This window comes from Talpa europaea (assembly GCF_964194135.1).
Source record: "Talpa europaea genome assembly, chromosome: 7".
Lineage (NCBI taxonomy): Eukaryota > Metazoa > Chordata > Mammalia > Eulipotyphla > Talpidae > Talpa > Talpa europaea.
The window spans coordinates 5,598,670-5,616,214 of record NC_140074.1 but is presented as its reverse complement, the minus strand read 5'-3'; the positions used below and the strand labels follow the sequence as shown (position 1 = coordinate 5,616,214).

The window sequence follows — 17,545 nt, the reverse complement described above, 5'->3', positions numbered from 1 at the left end:
ACTCAGAATTGTCACGGCCAGCAGCCAGTGCCATAAATGAGCTCAGCCTTCCTCCCAGACAGGTCTTTCCAAAAAGCGCAGCTTCAGGAGGCGGCCCTTCTGGGAGCACCAGCAGACCAGAGGCCCCCGCAGAGGTAGAAAGGAAGAGGGAAGGCGCCAGGGCATTTGTAGGTGGGAGACACGGGCCCTGCACCCCAATGCCAGCTCAGTGCCCACGCCTACCCCCTGAGCTCCTGGCCTGGAGCCTAAGATCCACGCAAGGGCAGCTTGAACCTGGGGGGGAGGCCAGGGCACCCCTCTGCCTCATGCCCCTCAGACAGTCGCCTCCCGTCCTGCACATGTGTGAACCCCAGCCTCTCCCTTTGTAACTGTGCTCCCAGTTGTAGTGAACATCAGCTCTGCCTGCCCTCCTTTGTTGGACTCGGCTCCCTGAGGCCAGGCACCGAGTCTGACTCCACCCTCCATCCCCAGGATGCTGCGCTAAGCGAGTTTTCAGCAAATGCTTGTTAAATGAATGAATTGCCAGGCATAGTATGGAATGTGGTCAGTTTGTAGTGGACAATGTCAATGAAAGGATATGTCCAGTCACGTGGTTTTGGTCTGAATGTTAGCCAAGCCACACAGCCCAAACAGGAACAAACAACTGAGCTTTTCGAGACCCAAATATTTGCAACAGCTAGTCACTGCTTGGTTCCAGTCGCTGCCAACCGATTAAACCAGGCAGGGGCACAAAACAGACCTGTGCCTCTGGACTTGCCTTAGGATGGTTCTTGGGCCATTCGCCCCCTTACCAGCTGCTCACTGCATATCTGCGGGGTGCCCGGCTGCCTGCTGACTGCTGGAGATAGAGCTAGAACGGGACAGTCAGCTCCAGCCCTCACGGGCCTTACCCCTTATCACTTAGCCCCAAAGTGCAGGGGCTGGGGGCAGAAGTAGCACGTGCTGTGAAAGGGAGTATGGTGACCTGACCTCCTCGGAGGGTCAGAAAAGCTTCCCTGAGAAAGTGACCTTGACGCTAACCCTTGAGTGATGAGTAGGAGTTGGCCAGGCCAAGAGGGAGGGGACGGACATGTGCAGATCCTGCTCTCGCCTACTCAGGGACTTGGCTCCAGCATCCCCTCCACATGACCACATTTTTCCTACAATCATGCTGTTATTTCTCTCAACTTAAAGAGATCCTCTCTTGACCTCACATCAGTCTCCAGCTACTGTTCCCCCTTTGGCAAAGCCCTCCGAAGAGTTGCTTACCCTCGATGTTTCCAGAAAGTCCCTTCCTTGTTGTTTCTCTTGAACCCGCTCCCATCAGGCCTTGCCCCCTCCCCTGCCCTCCTCATGCCACAGGTCAGGTCACCGGTGGTCTCCCCTTGCCAGACCCAGTGGGCTTCATTCATACGTTGCCACCCGAGCCTGCAGAACATGGCTGCTCACTCCCTTCCTGCTCTTTGCTGAGCTCCACCCTCTCCTCTTGCCTCACTGCTGCTCCTTCTCAGTCTCTGCCATACGCCTCCCCGCTCCGGCCCCAGGTCCCAGGCTCAGTGCTCTGACCTCCTTGTTGCCTTGCGGTCTCATCCAGTCTCGTGGCTTTGCCTGCCGGCACCAGTAGCTCCCACATGTATTTCTCCAGCCTGTGCCTCCCCTCTTGACGCCACACTCATAGATCCAACTGCTTTGTTGACGTTTCCACCTAGCGAGCTACTGGACAGCTCAGACTTATCAAGAAACAAATCTTTGGTTTCCCCACACCTCCATCCAGCCTCTTTACCCCATGTCAGTAAGTGGCAACTCTGGTCTTCTAGTTGCTCAGGACTGGAAGTCATCCTTGACCCCTTTCTTTCTGTATCTAATTCATCTGTGAATTAAAATAGCAATATCCTGGAGATATCTCAGAACCCTACAACTTCTCCCCACCGCCCCTGCTTCCTGGTATAACCCACCTTCACCTGGTCTCCCTGCGCCTGTCCTTGTCTGCTACAGTGTGTCCTCACCCCGGAAGCCTGCTTGATCCTTCCTAAAAAGTCACACTGGGTCACTGTTCTACTCAGAATCCTCCAGGGGTGGAGAAAAAGCCAGTGGTTAATGGGTCTCTGGGGTCCTCTCAATCTGGATGCTGTCCCCACCCTGACTGCTCCAATCCTTGTTCACACCATGGCAGTCACACTGGCCTCCCAGATGCGCCTTGAGCTCTAGGCATACCTAAGCACACCTGCCTCAGGGCCTTGGCATGTGCTATTCCTGTCTTGCCACCTTTCCTCAAGGCTCACTCTCTTGCCTCTTGCAGACATGTCACCTTCCCAGTGAAGCCTTCCCTGCTTATTTCAAAGTTTGACTGTACCTCTTTCCCCTGCCAGATTCCTTATCACCATCAAATACAGTGTCTCCCTTCCTCTGCCCTGTGAGGGCAAGCTCCACGGGGGGGCAGGGTCGTCTGTTTGGGTCACTACACCATTTGCAGTGCCTAGCACAGGCCCTGGAATACATAGGTGCTCGATGAATGTGGACTGAATGAATAGACACACCCACTAGCAGTCGCCATGCCATGGGGAGTGCCATGGAGAAGGATGTGGCAGGCAGGTCAGGGCGCCACGGCAAGAGCCTGCCGAGGGGGGGGGCGGGGGAGGGCGGGGAGCTGTGCAGAAGGAGACCGTTTATTGCATTTATTAAAAAACGAAAAGAAAATCCATTTGCTGAGTGCCCTCTGTGTACCTGGCCCCGCCCTAAACCTTTCCCCAGTGTCTTCTACTCAGTGGCTTTCTCAGTGTCTTTTTAAGACAGGTGCTGTTGTGCTGATTTACAGATGAGGAATCCGAGCCTCGGGGAGGCTAAGTGACTTGCTTAAGATCACACAGCTGGAGGGGGAGAACCAGGAGACAGCCCTGGCCTGATGTGCTCAAACCTTCAAACTCTCAGTGATGACATGGAAATGTCCTTATTTAGCTGTTTTCAGTAGTAAAAAAAGTGTTAGCCCCCCCCACTTTATGCTTTCCTGTCAACTTAAAGCTAGAACAACAGCCTGACCTGGGGCCCGGAGGTTTGTCTTCCCAGGCGGCTTTTGGGCTCCTCTGGTGAGTGCCTGCGCCGGGGCTTTGCGTGGTGCTGGCCAGACAGACCCTGTGCGCCCCAGGGCCACACCAGGCTGCTTCCACTTGAGTGAGAAAGCCCAGGCCTGGTTTCGATGTTCAGCTCAGGCCTTTTGGGCCCAGAGGAGAAAGGTGTTTGGAGCCTCTGGTCTGGTTCGGGCCGCAAGTTTGGGCTGCAGTGACATCAGTGGAAACTGAGCTGGGTTTGTGTTTGCCTGGTTTCCAACGCGCCTTGGCCCAGCCTGTGCCAGCTGCCACGCCCAGGCCCAGAACAATGGGGAGGAGCCGCCCTCCCAGCTAGGGCGGGCCTGGAAGGCGCTGCCTTTTTGGGGCTGCTCACCTGTGTCTGCTGGTGCCAAATACCTCTCTGTGCTGGCCTGATGCCCAAGAGGGCCTCCGCCTTCACCGAGAAAAAGCTAGTGAGCCCAGGGAGGCAACGTAGCTCCAGGAAGGGGTTGCTTTCCAAACCTTCCCAGAGCTCCACATGGGCCAGGGTGCATTGTTAGTTCTGTCACTCCCTGGGAGTCTCTCACAGCTTCCCATAAGGCTCCATGCCCTTGGACTAGCGATCCTGACGCCCACCTTGCTCACAAGGTAAGGGTTCAGAATTGCTTCCGAAACCAGAGAGGAATCATGGGATGGCAGCTTGCTAAGAAGGACAACAGAGCCAGCCTAACCGTGAGCAGTGCCACCTCACACAGACTGGGCATGCAGATGGGCCCTTGCCAGCTCCCCGAGCCCCTGAGGAGAGCGCCCCATTAGTCGCCCCATTCCGCAGAGCAGGATCTTGTTCCACCACCCAGAGCTGGGCTGGGACCACAAGGTCTGTCTGGCCTCACCCCCAGTCCTGACGCAGTCTGCTGGTGAGGCTGCGTCCTGGCTGCCCAGACTCCCCGCATCTGCACCTCTGGCACACAGCGGGGAGCCAGTCAGAGACTGCACCATCTCCAAAGAGCATTCCTCTTGGTGGTTTGACTCAGAAGTGGACCTGACTTGACCGTGAGCACTTGTGCGGGGCTTCAGAACCACCTCCTCCCCCCGCACTGAGTCAGCAGCAGCACTAGTTAGTAGTGGGGGTCTTGCTGGTAGTGGGACCTCCCTTGAGGGTGCCTGACTCATAGCCACATCTCCGTGGGGATCTGGGCTCAGAGGAGCAACGTGGGGCCTGGAAGATTCCACAGAGAAAGGAAAGGAACTGGGCCTCGTGCTGGGCGCCTGACACAGCTGAGCCAGGTGGGCCCTATTTTATAAGCGAGGGCCCTGAATCCCAGACCAGCTACGTGAGTTGCCCAAGGAGCACAAGCAGATTAGAGGAGCTGACCAGCCTGGACTGTCAGCCTGACTCAGGGCCATGCTCGCTGGGCTGCCCTCAGCCTCAGAATCATTTATTTTTCTTAAAGATTCCAACCCCTCTCCTCACTTTTTTGCTACTTTGGCAGTTCTTAATGGGCAGTAATGATTTTGTTTGCTTTTGCTCGCTTGATATTTATTCAACTAATTGTATCCCAAGAGAAACCCCCCAGCCCCCAGCATTCCAGCCATCTTAGGCTTGGGGACGGACTCAACTCCAATCAAAGCCATGCTCCTCAGTTTCTTCCTTTGACCAACAAAGAAAAGCAAATCCAACTATTTTCCTTGGCTTTGAACTGAAAATAAAAACGATTCTTGAAATTGCTTTTCCACATTGTTCTGTGAGGAGTTTCCATTATGTATGGGCTTCCCTCCCCACTGGGCTGGTGTGACAGGCCACGTGAGGCCGTGCGCGCTGGGAGGCGGCCTCCCCCAGGCTTGGGTTCCACCCAGCTCTGGCCGGCTGCGCTGCGAGTCCCTGCTGAGCCTGGTGTGGTGGGCCACACGCTATCCCACGTCCCGCTCAGCCTCAGCGCTGCACCCAGGGCGAGGGCCTGCGATGTTTTCATAAGACGGAGCTTGTCCTGCCCTGCGGCGGAAGCTGCTGGCTTGGGGAACTCTTGTGTGTTCTCACCCCGTCGGATAGGACGAGAGAAGTTCAAATACTAAACATAAATTACTACAAGTTTACTATGACCTAAGCAGAGTAGCTGTATCTTACTTAATTTCCTGATAGCCCTGGGAGAGAGGCCCTGTTATTTCTGGGCTGCCACGCATGGTGGTCCAAGTTGTACACTGTGCAACTCCGGGGAGCACAGTTCACGTTCATGTTGCAGCACTTTTCTCATTCCCACAAAGCTACTTTTAAGGCAGACAGCAAGGCTGACCATTACCCCCTCTGAGGCAAGGAAACTGGAGATTTAAACATAGCTTCATTTTGCCCAAAGTCACTGAATTACTGAGTAGCAGAGCTGGTAACAAAACCTCAAAATATGCCATGCTGAACGTCTAGGAAGATGCTGCAGTGAAAGGAAACTAAAGATGCTGTGCCCTGACACCCCCTCTCCTGGGCAGAGGAAAATAGGAGAGCTCTGGGGACCCTCCGTGCTGCTGATCCCAAGAAAACCTCCCAACGGTGTCTCATCGTCAGTGCCGGTCGTTGCCCTGTGTCTGGAGAACTCACAGAACCCACCTCTCCCTCCCCCGCCAGCCCTGCCCCGCCCCAATGAAGGCTGGGGATGAGTCCAGGCCAGAGCCACTGCAGGCAGGGAGGGGCTCTGCAACTGCCACCTGGCCCCAGGTGTGCCTGCTGCCCCTGACGTCTGGGTTCTGGGAAGCTGGGAACTCCGTCTGGGCTTGAGTGATTGTGAAGGGCCTGAGCACAAACTGGGATTGTTAAACATCGGGACAGAAACGAGATAAACCGAAGCTTCAAAATTGACAGCTTTCCCCACCAAGGCTGAGTGAGACATTTGGCATGCCAGTGGGTGGATCCCAAACCACGGTAATCCAGGATATGGGAGGGACACAGACAAAGGAAAATTCCAAAGAAAGGGCCCAGAAGGCCCAACTGACCACTGACCAATAGTATAGATAACAACAGCTGTTTATGGACTTGCTGTGTGCCCAGCTGTGTTCTGGCTCGTCGGTGCGCACGACCTTATGTGTAGGGCCCCAGCTGAGGCCTGCTGTCTTATGCAATATTAATTGCAACCCCTGGGCCTTCTGACCTGATCAGACAGTAAATTCTACGGTCTCCTGGTGCTGTAGGGGTTAAGTCTCAGTGCTGTCACCACTATGGCCTGAGTTTGAACCCGGGCCAGGGAGCTACCCACTTGGTGCAGCAGACCTCTCCTGTCTCGCCCACTGCTGCCCCCAGCAGTGTATTTCAGTCAGTCTGCCTCTTCTGCTCCCCTTTCTATCTCTGTTGAATCCTCTCACCTGTGTACCTCTGGCCTGCACCCCAGTTCTTCTATGCAAACAAACAACAACAACAACAAAAAACCCTTTTGCTCTCAAAATGTTCTGACCTGATCAGACAGTAAATTCTATGGTCTCCTTTCCCATAATGCCTTACAAAGGCATTATGGCAGGCATTTTGCAGCTAAGGAAACCAGGTCCGGAAAGCCTAGGAATCACCTCGGGCCCCTAAGAATAAATACCAGGATGGGGATTCAGCTGTTCAGGCCCTCCCTTCTACCAAGATTGTCTCTCTGACCAGAGTGAATCAAAGATGCCTGTTTGTTTAGTGCCAGGATGCAGATGACTTCTTATTTACTGCTGATGGAATAAGTAGAAATGGCTCTCAGGTCAGAGCAAGGGAAAGTCCTGTTGGCTGTTCAAATTTCTTGATCATCCCAGGAGTAAGACCCCACGACGGGCATCTAGGATGAGCCGTGGCTCACTCTCCTTAGAAAACCCGCAGAAGCAACTGGCATACGGCTCGTCCTGGTGACTCACCACCAGCCTGGAGGCCAGGGAGGGCAGAGCCCATTCTCCAACTGCCATCCCCTCCCAGGCTAGGATGCTGTGATTCATCCCCCACCAAAGACTGAGTGGGCACCCAGGGAGTCTGGAGCCAGTTTTCAGGTCCTGCCACCTCAGCTCTCCTAAGACCTTCAAGTGAGCCGTTCACCCATCCCCCCCCAGTCTTCTATTGCTAGCCGGCCATTGAGAGGGTCAGCCCTGCCATGGCTCATGGGAAGACAGTCAGGAAGCAGAGAAGCAGGTAGACTAGGAGCAGACACATTTGCCTGGAAGGGCAGCATGGGGGCTGGAGGGTGGGGCTGGTTCCTGGGTGCTCGTGCTCCTGTCACTGTTGAGTTGCAGCGCCAGGGAAAAGCTGAGTTCCTTGGGGAGGCGGTTGTGGTCGCCATGTGAGCTCACAGGGCAAGAGGGGATGTGGTCAGACAGTAGGCAGCTGGCTGCCTTTCCCACAGGAGCAAGATGCTGCTGTTACTTTTTCATGGTGCATTATTTGGGAACCATTTTGAGGCTCCCCAATGCCCGTGCACTGAGCCCTCTGTGCCAGGAGCCTCAGCCAACAGAGCAGAGGCGGGAGATCTGCTGAAGCCATTCCGGATCCCGGCTTTTGAACTGGCTGCTGCATTTCCGGTGTGCTCAGGGGGGCCCTGAGGCTGGGGGGCCTCAGAGGAGAGAAAGAGGTCAGGGATGGGCTAGACAGGCTGCCCCAGGGAGGCTCTTCTGGCTAGTGCTTGGCACCAGGGCCACCTTGGCCCGCTGGTTTGCGCTCAGCCCTTGAGCACGGGACAAGAACTTTCTGTGCCTGCGCACTGATCTCAGCACTCCGTGAGGCGGAGGTTGTGATTAGCCCATTGCCCAGATCAGGAGTCTGAGGGAAGGGATGGAGTCGCCTGCCCAGGACTGCTGAGTTCTCTAGGGGTGAAGCTGAGCTTGGAGCCAGGTTGTGTCCTCCAGAGCCGGGTTCTTACCCGCTCCGCTCAGTCCTGCCTGGCCTCCTGCCCTTGACTGCTTTCTCCTCTGCTGTCCATGCTGCACACAGCTCCAGCCTCTTTCTAAAACTCACGTCTGGGTGTGTCAGTGTCCTGCTTGAGAGCACAGCTGGTGTGGCAACACCTCGCACCAGCCCCATCGTGCGCCCTGACACCTGCCTGCCTTCCCTTCCATGTGGACCTCCCAGGTCACTGCTCTGGAAGCCTCTCTGGAAGCCACCCGTCAGCGCTGCCGCGGGCCCTGAGGCCCTGTGCGCACCTGCTGTGAGCTGCTGAGTGGGATCGGGATGATCCCCCTGAAAACCCAGGAGGGCAGCTGGGCTGCTAAACAGAAATTCAAGGATTTCATTCATCAAATGGATTTCCTGAGCAATCCCCCTGTGCTGGGGACTGGAGATGGGGCAGGTACAAGCCGGGGCCCCACCCTCAAGGGACCTGCAGTAGTAGGTGAGACAGATCAGGCACTGGGAGTGCAGTGTGGTCAGTGGCCTGATGGGTGCCTCAGGGGACTGCAGGGGCACCTGATCCCGTTGGGGGTGGGGAGACAGGGATCACACAGTGGGAGGGGGACAGAGACCTTGGCTAGACAATGTGGGGGTGTTAAATGTACTCTGGGGTTGAAGGCCTTGCTTGCCTGGGTGTGAAACTTCATTCATTCATTCTTCCACGGATACCTTCTCCACCTTGCCCTGTGTGGGGTATAGGAGGTTCAGCAGTGACTGAGAAATACAACCTTTCCCTGGAGGAGGTTGGAGTGGGATCCCCTCAGGCTGGACTTTGGGCATTCTCAGAGCTGGGTGGTCCTCAGGCATCCCTCAGAAATAAGAGCAGAGCCCCTCTGGGCTCTTCTGAGGTGGTCATGGGCCTGCTTTTTCTGTAGGACTAGGCCCCGCTCGGCAGCAGGGGTGGGGGCCGAGGCTCTGGAACTGCTGGTTGACCAGAGAATAAACCTAACACAATAACTAGATTGTAAGGGGCCTGCCCCCCATGCCCGGCACGTTAACATTTCTGTGATCAGGACATGCCTTGTAACTGATAGGCACACGTAACGGGACATTGTGATATTTTAGGCTTACACGTTTGATGTGAGGGAATACAGTTTTGTCAAAGATACAACCTTGGAATGGGGTTCTGATGTAACCCGTCTGTTCCCACAAGCTCCAAGCTGCCAGTGACTGAATAACCTTCTATTTAGGGTGTTTTATGTAAATCACAGAAGAGAAACACTATTGGATGTATTGATCCAGCTTTGAGATTTCCACTGTGGACGTGTCCAGGGTGCCGGTGGGCTGGGCTACGGTGAGCCCAGGTCCGGATCTGAAACCTTGCTTGTGGCCCACTCGTGGAGAGACCTAGAGAGAGAAGCTGTACCCTCCGAGCCTCAGTTTCCTCCTCTTAAAGTGGGGACAGCACCTCCCCGCTGCAGCACCCTCTTTGCGCTACATGCCTCCCTGGACTGTTACGTGTTTGTGGATTACTAGTGTCAGGCCCACCTCCTGCTGCCGGTCATGGGCGCTCCCCCAGCCAAGAGCCCTCCCCCAGCCAAGGGCTGTCAGGGGAGGCCATTTTGATTTAAGGACTGTGATTCAGATGCTGAATGTACCTGCCCTGGGCTGGACCACTGTTACGTTTGTTTTAATGTCATAGCTACCAGTGCCGCCCCCTGTGGCCATGAAGTTGCTCAGTTGTGGGCAGTGTGGCCCGTGGGGGCCTGAGCTCCTGTGCAGCCTGTGGAGTGTCCCAGGAGGACTGGAGAAGGCGCATGGGTGGCACCTCGGGCACATGGACCAGTGCTTGCCCTGGGCTCTGCCCCACTGAGCTGGCCCAGAGTTCAGTGGAGGACACAGCCCAGAGTGCAGGTGAGGGGAGGCCTTCTGAACTCGAGCAGCTGGCTTGGGGTCCAGGAGCCCCTCTCAGTGAGCGAGTCACTGAGGCACACAAGGCACCTGCGCCGAGGCTGCTGGGCATGGAGTGGCCGCAGCACTGTTCTGTCAGAGGCGGGCTTCCTTGGGCAGCAGAGGATGCTCAGGGTCAGGCCAGTGCCTGGCTTTCGGGCGGCGTAGGGCCGCATTCTGCAGGACAGCAACAGAACAGGTGAGACGCTGGGGCTGTGGGGTGGGGTCCAGGGACAGGGTCAGGGGAAGAGAAGGGTCGTGGAGTGAGGTGGAGAAAGACATGGAGTGGACTTCAGAACCAGACTGACCAGGGCTCAAATCCCACAGAATCACCACTGTGGGGACTTGGGCAAGTTGCTTAGCGCCTGAGTCTTGGTTTTCTCATCTATAGAAAGGGACGTGCACATGAGAGCCTGGCTGGGGCTGTGGTGAGGATGAGGGGGCATGTGTGCGTCCCCAGGGCGCGACAGCGTGCAGGAGGGATGGAGAGATGGAGAAGCTGGTCGGTTGCTCTGCTCAAGGGCCTGCAGTGAGACTGTGAGGTCCTGTCTCACATTTTGTTGGTCACCGTGACCTCCATTTTTGTAAGCCAGGCCTGTGAAGCTGGTCAGTGCCTCGGGACTGCCCTGAGGGCCCCCACAAGCCTGTGACCTCCATGGCCCGGAAGCCTTTGCTACAAAAGCTAATGTACAGCAGCTTTTCAGAGTCAAGGGTTCTGGAAACCCAGAGGGACCTCCAGACCTCAGGAGTGAAGCCCCTGCCCTAGGCAAAGAGACCCAGTGTCACCAGATGTGGCCACCACAATGGGGCAGTGGGGAAAGCTGGGGAGGGGCCCATGGCTCTCCCTCTGCCACCCGGGACTGGCCTGACACTGGCCTTCCTGCTCTGTGGATGGCCTGTGGTGTGGAAGTGGGTCGCTCCCCTCACCCCACAGCTCGGGCAGGAGGCCAGTGGGCAGAGAGAGGTGACCGTTGGGCGCAGGGCGCTCTTACTGTGAAGCAGGTGCCAGATGCACCAAGGGCCCTTTGCGCTTTTGCTCCGTGTTGGCCTCTGGGACCGGGACATGCTGTAGGTCGCCCCAGACATCAAGGCCCCCCCCGGGCTCCTGGGAGAACCCCCAGTGTTGGGGCAGTGGTGGCCACAGCATTGGCCGCTCTGGTGGGATTTCCCAACAGCCCTCTCAGGACATATCAGGACAGAGAGGGAGTTTGGTCTCTGCTCTCCCTGCTCTGCTGTTCTGATGGTTACGGCTCATGATGCTCAGAGACTAAGGTTTCCCGAGGGTTCGCCCCATGCCAGCCTCCACCTCTTTGAAAGCAGTGGAGTGCAGCGCGAGGGCTGATTCCATTAGCCCTCACCCTGGGCACATCCCTCAGCCTCTGTGCCTCGGTTTCCTCACCTGTAAGGTGGTGGTGAACACCAGAACCCGTGAGGCCGGAGCTTACGAGGTCCTTGAGTGTGTCAGCACCTGCTCAGAGCAGAGCGGTGGCGTGTTGTGGAGGGATGGACACTGTGAGTACCCCATTCTACAGATCGGGAAACTGAGGTTTAGAGCAGCTGAGTGTTGTGCCAGTTACTTGGCTCAGAAGTCGAAACCTGACTCGCGAGCGCTCCCTTCCTCTGCCTCAGTTTGGGAAAATACATGTGGAGAGCATTTGGCCAGCTTCGGAAGTGGCTCTCTCAGCTTTCCTCAGCGCCCGGGTGAAAGGAGATCCTTTTCTAAGTAACCGAACTGGCCTCTGGGAGCTCTCCTAATCCCACAGCCCAGGCAAGAGCTGACCCGTGACACACATATCACAGAAGGAGAAGGGAGGGATCAGGGAAGAATTTCTGTTTGGAAATGTTATCTAATGCTGAGCGCTTTCAAGGGACTGGGAATGCGGAGCCCGCACTGTCCCCCTGCCGGGAAGCCGAGTCCTCCCCCGTTTCCCAGCCTTCTCCAGCTTGCTGGGCACCCGGGGCACCGGCCAGCTCTGGGAGCAGTTCGCCATCCCCGGGGCAGGCCAGGGCAGCGCTGCGCCCTGAGTCACAGCGGCAGGAATCGCGGGCTCAGGCATGGTCCCGGCGCTGGACCCCTCCTCGCCGCTCTGCCCCATTCGAGGGTGTTCCGAGAGGCTCCTCAGCTCCAGGGACCTCTCCGAACAAGGACTCGGCTCTGGCAGGACCACGTCTGCTTTTGCTTTTGCCTCCGCATATTCTCTCTCCAGGGTGCACGGGAGCCCGAAGCTTAGAGTGGCTGCCCCAGTCCTGGGCTTTCCCTGCAGCCGGCGTCCACTGCCCCCCTCAAGCGCACACCTACACACCAACACACACTCACACGGCCCAGTTGCTCAGCCGTGCCCACCAGCCTTCTGCCTTCACCCCCAAAGGCTCTTTGTGTGAAAGAGGAGTCGGACTGACTGATGAAGCCCTCGAAACCCCAGCCCACGATCTCATGCCCACGGAACACCACCTCTGCCCCAGCGTGTCCCCAGGTCCTGCCTGGGGGTGGGGGGGGTGCCTTGTTTGGCTCCAAGTGAAAGCGAGCTGCACACACCCCAGCCGCAGGGGTTGGCTCTCTGAACCCTGAGACACGGGGCCAGCTGCTGCCTCTTGCCCCCTGTCCCTTGGTGCCACAGAGCTGGCCCCTTACCTCTTCCCTCCTGCTGGGCTCCCGGGCAGCTCCTCACATGCCTCACCTCGGCCGTCAGCAGGGCAGCCTGCCCATGGCCTCCAGGAGGGGTCCCCGAGTCGCAGGCCGGACCGGCCGCCAAGCCACCGTGCCTCACTGGCCTCTGCTGCTGGCCCTGCCTCCACAGCAGGACTCCGGCTGGGACGGGGCGGAGGCTGGCCAGGGTCCTGCCGGGCTGCTCACGACCTGCCTTCTCTGGCGGCGGGGCCGGCAGCTACCTCAGTGCCATGCTCTGCAGGTCTGGGACTCAGGGCTCGGGGTCCATCCTCAGGCCGTCCGCAGCAGCCTCATTTGAACTCCCGACTCCTTTGTGGAGCCTTTACATGCCGCCGCTGGAGGAAACTGTGAGCACAGCCTGACCCTGGTTGGCTGCAGGCACTTTTCTCCACCCACCAGTGCAAGAGGATCCCCCAGGCCCCAGAAAGGCTCCGGGCCTCCCCTCAGCCCCAGACAGAGGCGGGCCGCCCAGTGATGTCACACTAACTCCGGCCCCAGCTGGCCTGGCCCCTCCCGCCCCAGCCCGCTTTGGCGGCCTCGGTGAGCCCCCTCCTTCCTTGGCACGAGCAGCCTGGCCAGCTCTGCTGCCTGGCCCGCCCACTCCCCGCAGCCCTGGCAGCTCGTGGTGCGCTCTGCCGAGGCGCAGGGCTGCCCCTCTGCCTCAGGTAAGAGCGCGAGATCGCCTCCAGCTGTGCAGGCAGCGGCATGTGGGCAGCTGGGAGCCAGTCGGCCCCGACGTCTCCCGCGCCCGGCGCTGCCCCAGAGCCCAGGTGGACAGGTGGGGCTGCCCGCGCAGATGGCCTCCCCTCTAGCTGCCCTCTGGGTGGGGGGCTGGCTTTTGTCTCTGAACTCGGGGAGAGGCATTGGGCCAGAGGCGCCTGCTCAGGACGGGGAATGGCACTGGAGAAACCTGGTTGCTTCCCCGAGCGGCCTCGGGAACCTGAGGGACGAGTAAGAATTAGCAGGTGGTAAGCTGGAGAGAGGCTGGTCCGGGCGGGGAGGAGTGTGTGAAGGCCGCGTGTCGGATTGCTTTATCAAAGATGTCCCCGTCATATCTCCCATAAGCCACGAGACCCCAGCTCTCCTCCGCTGAGAGGCAGGGCCTCTGCCCTCTCCCCTTGAACCTGGGCGGGCTGGTGACTTGCTTCTAGCCAGGGAGAGCAGGGGAGGTGATGGGCCCTGACTTCAGGCCTGGCGCGTTCCCCAGGACCCCCTCTCAGAGCCCCGAATCAGGCTGAGGGGCCCAGCTGCCAAAGCTGCCTCACAGAGGCTGCGGGGGCGCAGATCCCAGCTGGTAGCCAGCGTCGACCCCCACGCTGTGTGAGGAAAGAGCCCCCTAGATGACCTCCCCTCGACCCTTTGAGTCACCCCAGATGAGCCCCAGACACTGGGGTGCAGAGACTAACCCATTCTGCTGTTGCAAATCTCAGTTGCTGGCCCAGAGAATCCATGAGGAGAGCATGGCTGTTGCAGGTGGTAATTTGTTCCCAGCAGTAGGAGCTGGAGCAGGAGCCCCAGAAGCTGAGGGCCGCTCTTTCAAGGTGCTGAGAGCGGTGTGACTGGCCGAGGCGGGGCAGCAAGGGGGGCCTGTTTGAGGTGGGATTTGCTGCAAGGACAGCTGAGAGCCATTGAGAAGTTCTGAGCAAACAGCATGCCCGTGCGCTTTTACTTTTAAAAGGCCAGATGGGTTGTTGAGTGAAGCTGGATCGATGGGAGCGGCAGACGGAGCATCTGGAGCTGGTGGGGGATGGTTGCATCCTGGTGGGAGGCCGGAGGCGGCCACAGGTCTCACTGGGCCAGGGGTGCTTCCCAGGTTTGCCCACCCTCTACAGACAGGTACAGCCCGACCCGTCATCACCAAAATTGATTTGTTTCCACAGTTCAGCATCCCTAGGGTTTCATCAAGTGAGAGAGGAGCCCCGGTGGGCCTGGCACTCCCTGCCCCTTAGGTGGCCTTGGGGAGCTGGGTTTGCTGCTGGAGGGCTTGAGTTGGATTCTGTTCTGACGAGAACTTCGTCAGAGCTAACACGATGAGGGACACAGCAGTCGTGGAGCAGGTTTGCAAGTCAAGACTCTGCCACTTGAGCATAAGTTCTTGTGCCATTTATTGAAAGCACACAGGCTAGTAAAAGCTGATCGTGCAACAGTGAGATGAGGAATAAAGTCCGGAGGGTGGGATAGGAATGGGGGACGAAGTTTTACGAGGGACAGGGAAGGGAACATCGTGCCCACACGTCAAGAGACGTTTGCAGCAGCAAAGTATTTGATGTCATCACAGGCAGAGTTATCCCGAGACCACCATGGAGACGTCATGCAATCAGGTCAACAGCGGCCTGGGAGTCCTGGGCCTGCCTCGTGATATGAGCTCTGCTCCATAGGTGGTCAAGGAACGCTCTGCTGGGATTTGCAGACAGCAGATAGGTTGCAGTTGCCCGTGAGTGGCCAACTAGTAGCCAGCTCATAGTTGCCCACAGGGTTCTAGTTCTGCCCCTCAGCAGCTCTGGGCCCCACTTTCCTGGTCTGTACAACAGAGATGGCACATGGACTTACCTCATAGGGCTGTCGTGAAAATTAAGTAAGATGCGACGTATGAAGTTAACACCCACCGGCCGGTGTGTAGCAAGTGTTGAGCTGAGATTGGCTATGGCGATTTGGTGGCCTCCGTGGCTGGGCTGTGGGTTCCTGAGGACAGGGGCACGTGTGGGTGCACAGGTGTCCTTTGCACAGCCCAGTGCACAGCGGGAACAGATGTATCACTGCAGGGGGTGAAGAGCTGGGCCAAGTCTGACAGACCAAGGTGTGGGCCCCCAACTGCCACTGACCTGGGGCCATCTCCTCATTCTCTCTCAAGCTTTGTTTCCTCACTTAAATAGCAGAGAAGGCGCACACCCACTCCTGAGGGCCGTGTGAGGACTGCACAAGGTGATGCTCCTCAAGCACTTAGCCTGTTTCCCTCCACTGCTCAGGAAGTGTGTGTTGCGCGGCTGCTCTTCCCTCCCCTGGAGGGTCCCCAACCTCCTCCAGGAGCACAGCTAACACATTTCTCCCTCCTGTTGCACCAAAGTGTCATGTGACTAAGGCATTTGAAAAGAAGGACATCTTTATTTTTTTCTTCATTGTTTTCCTCAGGATGAAAACATGTGATGTTCACCTGGTGGCTGGATACAGGGAACCAACATGTGTGTCCACAGTTGGTGTTGATGATCTCATGTGATTGTGTCTTATCATGGTCCTTACAATTACAATTTGTGTGTGTGTGTGTTTTGGGAAGGTTGGGGTGTTTTACCGAGATACCATGTAGATGGGGGCTGTGTGTGTGTGTGTGTGTGTGTGTGTGTGTGGTGTGTAATGTGGGCTACAGAGGGGTTCTTGGGAGGTTTTGCATATCTTGTGACTTAGCATTTCACCAACATCTTCAACCTCTCCTCCCAAATAGACTTCTCCCCACTTTTAGTAGTTTTTAAGTGCCTTTTCACTGTCTTCCGGCCTGCTTCGTGTTTGATGAAACGTCAACTGTCTTTCTTATTATTGTCCCTATGTACATAGTGAATCTTTTTCCTTCTGACTTTGAAGTTCTGTCTCTTTCTTTGATTTTCAGCCCTTGAACTATGATGTGACTCTGGTGCTTTCCTTTTACTTATTCTACTCAAGATTCACGGAGCTGCTTGGATCTGCGGGACTATGTTTTTCACTAGCTTTGGGGATGTGGGGTGTGATTTTTGGTCATTTTTACTTCACTTGTTTTTTCTGACCAGTTCTTTTCCCTGCCCTTCTGGAACTCTTTTTATATACTTGGTGTTGTCATGAAAGTCGCTGAATTCCATGTACTTATTTTATCTCTTTTCCCCTCCCCGTGCTTCCGTTTGGGTCATTTTTATTAGCTGTCTTCAAGTTTGCTGGTCTTTTCTTCCATAGTATCTGACTACAATTTTACCCAAAGTATGTTTTATGATACTAAATTTTTTGATTCTTGAATCTCCACTCAGTTTATGTTTATAGGTTCTATTTTTCTTCTGGATGACCTCGTCATTCCTTCATCCTGTCGTTCATTTCCTGAAAATCCTGTGCGTATTTGTAATAGCCATTTTAAAGTCCTTGTTTACTAATTCCAACATCTGGAGCACCAGTAGGTCTATTTTATTGACTATTATTTCGCTGATCATAGGTCACAATTTATGGCTTCTTCACATGTCTGTCACCTTTCAGTGGGTATTGTGGCTGTTAAATTGGAAAGATTATTTTACTTTAGTCCTCAACAGAATGTTGTATTTTGTTCTGACATGCAGTTAAATTACTGTCCTATCCCCTTGATCTTGTGGGGGTTTGGTTTTTAGGTTTTGTTGGTTCCTTCTGGTTTTGCCCACTGTCCCAGGGCAGAACCTTTAATCCAGGGCTTACTTGTGAAGACTGGTCTTTATGGAATTATACTGAAAGTCAGAAACATTTGCTAAGCCCCTTTTAACTTGACAGGATTCAAACTCCAGATTCCCTCTGCAGGCGGCTGCGGAACTCTCTGCCTCCTCCTGCTGCTTTCTTTTGGGCTCCTTGGAGTCTCTGTCGACATATACACAATTTAGGGGGTAGCTAAAGCTTTGAGGGAAATGTGTATAGTCATTTTGGAATGCTCCTTATTGTGGCACCATCCTCCTTGGCATTTTCTCCTTCAATTCCATCCTCAGAGCCCAGCCTCTTTCCCTCCTCGCTGGCCAGTGACACTGCTGCTTTTTGTTTTCGTGTGTTCTCCCATGTTTCACCATGACCTAGAAAGTGTTCTGGAATACTTCCTGACTTCCACGGATCATGCTTCCTCCCATTCCTGCTGCTTTGGGTTGTTCTCAAGTGCTTCCAAGCAGTTGTGTTTTATATATTTCCCTGAGTTTGTCATTGTTACTGACTAGAAGGTAATTTCAAGACCACGTATTCTATCATTTGAGTAACTGGAACTGCCCACATCCCTATTAAACTTATCATCTCACCCAGCTCTCCTGCACTTATGCTGCTGGTGGTGCCCAACCATAAACCGAGTCAGCCGATTAGCAGTTCATTTGCTCGTGTCCCCTTCTTGCGCCTGGTCATGGTTTG

At 55.9% G+C, this 17,545-nt stretch overlaps 1 protein-coding gene across 8 annotated transcripts in view; it reads left to right on the top strand.

Annotated features, from left to right (window-relative positions):
- RALGPS1 (Ral GEF with PH domain and SH3 binding motif 1) overlaps positions 1 to 17,545 on the top strand; it is a gene marked incomplete at both ends in the record, with an annotated part of 184,679 nt that overhangs the window by 97,715 nt on the left and 69,419 nt on the right. The gene's annotated exons all lie outside the window — the stretch shown is intronic.